This window comes from Lipotes vexillifer, unplaced genomic scaffold, assembly GCF_000442215.2.
Source record: "Lipotes vexillifer unplaced genomic scaffold, Lipotes_vexillifer_v1.1 scaffold811, whole genome shotgun sequence".
NCBI lineage: Eukaryota > Metazoa > Chordata > Mammalia > Artiodactyla > Lipotidae > Lipotes > Lipotes vexillifer.
The window spans coordinates 643,137-648,644 of record NW_006775554.1 but is presented as its reverse complement, the minus strand read 5'-3'; the positions used below and the strand labels follow the sequence as shown (position 1 = coordinate 648,644).

Below are 5,508 nucleotides of genomic sequence, written 5' to 3'. Positions count from 1 at the left end.
GGGCCTCTCACTGTTGTGGCCTCTCCCATTTGCGGAGCACAGGCTCCGGACGCGCAGGCTCAGCGGCCATGGCTCACGGGCCCAGCCGCTCCGCGGCATGTGGGATCTTCCCGGACCGGGACACGAACCCGTGTCCCCTACATCGGCAGGCGGGCTCTCAAGCACTGCGCCACCAGGGAAGCCCTCCATGGATTCTTAATTCAACCACCGCCTCCCCCAAGAAACCTTCTGACCAGTTGAAAGTGAGTCTCCCTCCTCAGAAATAAGGCATTTGTTTCCTGCCACCTCATTTGGGACTGCTCAGTTACTGCCAGAGATTAATGTTTATAGGTTTAATTCAGCTATAAATCACAGGTTACAGATTGCTGGAATTTTCCATCAAGACTGCCAGTGGGAATTTTGAAGGGAGGTACAGACTTTCTCTAAGTTGGGCTAAGAAGCCAACTCTGACAGGAGAGGACCACTCTGGCCCAACAAGGAAGTCTTTGAGACAGGAGGGTAGGCACAGCTCAGAAAGGCTCTCAGGAGGCCTGACAGTTGGAATACCGACCCTGGGACTGAGTGGTAAATTACTGACTCAATTACATTTTCAGCAAAGAATCACAGAATAGGTACTAGATTCAGTTATCCAGACTTCTTCAAACTGTGAGTTCCCACTATCTTTCCCCGAATATCCCCTTTGTGCCAAGAATTACTAGAGGCCATTTGCGTTGTTTGCAAACACGAACAAGAATGTGTACCGTGAGTGTGGCAAAATACTTTGTGCTGGTCTCAAGTGTGGAGGCGTGGGCCTTTCCTGAGCGTGGGTAACATTTGACTGGGATCATTGGGTGGGGAGGCAAGATCAAAAAACAAGGACGGAGTGGTTTTGTCATATTTCTGGTCAGCAAGAGTTGGGGTTTTCTTTATTTTATATATATAATATGTATATATTATATTATATAGCACTTTGCAATATATCCAATGAATTCATGTACATCATCACAGAGACGCCCAGCAAGGGAGGCATTTCCCTCATTTTGCAAGGCAGAAACAGGCTCAAAGAAGGGAAGGGACTTTGTCTAAGGTCATACAGTACAAAGCAGGGACTTGAACCCAGGCTGTCTGACTGTATCTTTAAAGCTCTTACTACTCTAGCCTCCTTACTAAATTGACTACCTCCCCAGAATAGCTCACTCCCCCTCAAACAGAAGAAATTGATTCCAAAATAGGCCTTCCTAGAATTATATTTGTAATAATATAGTAATCTACTTATCCAATACTTCATAATTTGAGAACATAGAGAATTCTGTTGTCTCAGCGGGTGAGTTTTCTGGTTTAAAAACAAGTACAATCCACACCACAAATGCATGTGCTTACACATCCTCCTCGACAGCCCATGTGCTGCTCAAGAGGGCCTCAGCACATGTTATTCTTTTACCTTTTGTGTCTAGCACTGCACCCGGCACGCTGTAGATGTCAGGAAAGGTTTGTAAAATGAATGAATGAACAACAATGGAAAAAGCTATTCTACTTAAGAATCCCTCACATCTCTCCTTCAGCTCCCCTCCAATGCAGTGAGTGGCTTATTAATTATGGATGGAAATGGAAGCTCTGAAACAGAAGCTGATGTGGGTATAAGCACACCCTGTGTTTGCATAATCATAAGTAGATTATTAAAAATGGATAAGGCAGCCATAATTGAGCTCCAGCCCACCAGAAATCTTAGAGGAAGCAGATGGAGCATTTGGGCATTTTCTGTGCTTTAATCTAAACCAGCAGAAAAAAAACATTGATTAGAAGATTGTCTTTCACATTCCATTATTGATTTCCAGGCTCTCATTAGCAAATGGGTCGCTGTAAGAGCTTTCCCCAGTCCAGAATCAGAGACATGGGGATTTTATTTAGAGGGAGTTAAACTTTTCTCTGTTTGTCAGGCTCTTTTGAGAGTTTGGGCTTCTGGCCAAAGTTGTAAGTGAATTTTTCCCCAAACACATTTTCCTTTCATTTTGAAGTGGGGCTGGAAAGGAAATGATATTAATGCATTTTCCACTGTTTATGCTTTAAAATCATCTCAAATACTCATCAAGAGGCTCCAGTGGAAATAACAAGAAGGCTTTCTTAAAGGGAAATCATTCAGAGGCTTGAAGAAAGAAAATGATGGTTGGATAACACACGTGCAGAAAGACGCAAGAAATGTCTTGTGAAACAGAGTACATATTGGCTCACGTGAAAAATTACAACTGTGGAAACACAAGTTAACAAGTAAATATGAGGAGGAGCATTTCTTGAGTGCTTATATCATTGCCAAGTGGTCATATCGACTCATTTCATCCTCCTGACCATGAGGCAAGTGTTATCATCTCCACTTTACAGAAGAGAAAATACGTGCTCGAGGTCAAAGAGGTATTAAAGAACAAAGGTCAAATCTGAACGCAGCCCTTTCTGATCCATGTCACAGGCCATCCACTTTGGTTGTACAGATCTGAGTCATTAAAATTAATGTTATTTTTGTCACTATATTCAGGAAATCTCACATAAAGTCATGCGTATGAGAGCTAACTGAATTTTTATTATACAAACAGGTGTCATTCAGCCTCCCTGAGCCTCACTTTCTTTCCTTACTTATAAAATGGGGGTGACAGTAATATATACCTGTGGAGTTGTTGAAAGGGTTAAATGATGCAGTGTGTATAAAACGCGAAGGTCAGGGCCTCATATATATTAGCATTGAATAAAGTGTTGTTATTGAGACTATGTAACATCAGTTGAAATGTTTCTATTCTTACATTCGAATGACACCCCCAGGCATCAGCTGAGAGCTGGAAAAACCTTCAGAAATGACCCAGCCCTGCTCCCTCATGTAAAGGCCCAGAGGATAGACATGACATGCCCAAGGCAGAGAAAAATCAGGATTGCTGCTTCCTGGGGCACTTTAAGGTCACTACAAACTGATCACACATCAGCTACCAAATGGAAGCAGACATGGAGCTCTCCTTCTCTTCCAGAGCCTAATCCACCTGCCCCAGAGTGGACTTCCTACCACTCTTTACCACCAGAAGTGCTCAAAACCTAAGAGGTAAGAGATGGGGAAAGCTTTGCTTTCTTAGTGAAGGTATATGTTTTGGGGCTATAGGCATGGAGGCAGGAAAGAATAATCCTACGTTAGCAATAGGATTTCTATTTCTGGGGAGTGACACAGGATTGAGGATTTACATACTTAAACATGCAAAAATAAGCTGAAGAAACTGCATCAGGACTAGCAGTTTAGGGAAAGCAATTACAGATTGCAGAAGGAACCACTGAGTAAACTACACCTCGAGAAGCCTGCCATTTGATATCAGCCTATAAGCCACCTTTATGCAATTAGTAAAAGATGCCCCATCTGATACTTCCATCTGTTGGGAAACTGTAAAATTTACACAAATCTATAATGTCTATGATGTGACTTGGGCCCCTTTAAATGTGGCATGGCTGTGTAGTGCACGACCTGCCCAACTGTACATTGCATCCCTGCTGGGCCAATTCACTACTTACCACTCTGAGGAAGGAGAGTGGTTTCACAGAATTAAGTGGAGAAGTTTTCTACAGTGGACATCTATTGTTTGTGTCACTACCATCCATTCATCCTTTTTATAGTAATAGTACCCCAACATTTCTTTTTTAGGGTTTGGATGGGGTAGATTCCAAATCCTGCTTGAGAAGTAGGACTATGACCAATGCCGAAACTGGGCAGAATATCCCATCTCCTAGATGTGATGAGTGGTTCAAAGATGGGCACGTGATCCAATTGGAGCCAACGAGTCTGCAACCAGACTTTTCCTGGGAATGCTGGGAAAGAAGAAAATATTCTTTCTGGTGTATTTGGAGTTGTGAGGATATGAGGGCTGAAGCTGTGGTGGGCATCATGCCACTGTAGGGAGCCTGAGAATGAAGTCAACACACAGAATGGAGAAAAGAGAGAGACTTGATGCATTGCTTCTGATACCCCTGTACCCAGCCGGACCTAATGACCCCTGAACTTTTCAGTTATATCAGATGAAAAGTTCTCTTTTGCTCAAGCCAGCCTAGGTTTGTTTTAATGTCACCTGCACACAGAAGAGTTCTGAGCCTCATAACCCCCACTGATTTTGAGAGGTCTGGACATCTGGAATGTTCAAAACCTGTGATGTTGGCCTGGTCAATTGTGGAGAAGGCATAGCCCAGGGCTGGGACTGTCTGTGGCCTCACCTTCCTTCTCTGCCTCCCAGGATGCTCAATCCAGGAACTTGCAAAATCTTCCACCTCAGGACCCATGTGAGGGAAAATTATTAGGAGAATCCACTGCCCTCTACTTGGGAGGAAATGCCAGAGCTGGATGCAACTCTCATCAATTAAAAATGATAAAAAGGAAAAGTATGAAGCCTCAAAACTGCATCATAAAATGGACAGGGCACAATTATACTTTTAAAAATGGCTTACTGAAGGAAATAGAAGTAAATTCCAATAGCATTTGCTTCGGGCTTTCAATAAAATTAAAGAAAATGCAGACATCATGAAACAAAAACATAGATGAGATGAAAAGAAAAAGAGATGAAAATGATTCTAGTTTAGAGGCAGAAAGAAATTAAACCATTTAAAAATGCATTTGATAAATGTCTATCGACAGATGAATGGATAAAGAAGATGTGGTACATATATACAATGGAATATTACTCAGCCATAAAAAAGAATGAAATAATGCCATTTACAGCAACATGGATGGACCTACAGGTTGTCACACTAAGTGAAGTAAGTCAGACAGAGAAAGACAAATATCATATGATATCACTTATATGTGGAAACTAAAAAAATGATGAAGGTGAACTTGTTTACAGAACAGAAACAAACTCACAGACTTAGAGCGTGGGCATGTGGTTGCCAAGGGGGGAAGGTGGGGCTGGGGAGGGATGAACTGGGAGGTTGGGATTGGCATGTGCACACGACTATATGTAAAATAGATAATCAACAAGGACCTACTGTATAGCACAGGGAACTATACTCAATATTCTTTAATAACCTATATGGGAAAAGAATCTGAAAAAGAATAGGTATATGAATATGTATACCTAAATCACTTTGCTATACACCTGAAACTAACACCACATTGTGAATCAACTATACTCCAATATAAAATTTAAAAAATTTTTAAATGCATTTGATACAGTAACAGCTAAATGAACAATGCAGAAAAGCAACTTAGTGACAACATGGCAAGTGTGAAAAAGTTCCCCAGGATTCAGAGGAAGAGAACAGGTGAAAATTGTGGAAGATGGGAGATATTAAAGACAGGCAGTGTGATGCAGCACCAAGAAAACTTGTATCTGTGAACAAGACGCCAAAACAAATGTAACAGAAGCAATGTTCGATATGAGAAAAAAAGTTTCTTGAATGAAAGAAAAACCAAATTTGTGTTTCAAAAGAATGCAAAAATCATATCAGGAAAAACAGTTCATAAAAGACACCAAAACCTAGATGTGTATTCTGGTAAAGTTCTAACTCAAGGGAAAG

The 5,508-nt window shown here is 41.5% G+C and overlaps 1 protein-coding gene across 1 annotated transcript in view; it reads right to left on the bottom strand.

The window, feature by feature from the left end:
- Positions 1-5,508, bottom strand: part of HS3ST2 (heparan sulfate-glucosamine 3-sulfotransferase 2) — a 93,228-nt gene that overhangs the window by 52,989 nt on the left and 34,731 nt on the right. The gene's annotated exons all lie outside the window — the stretch shown is intronic.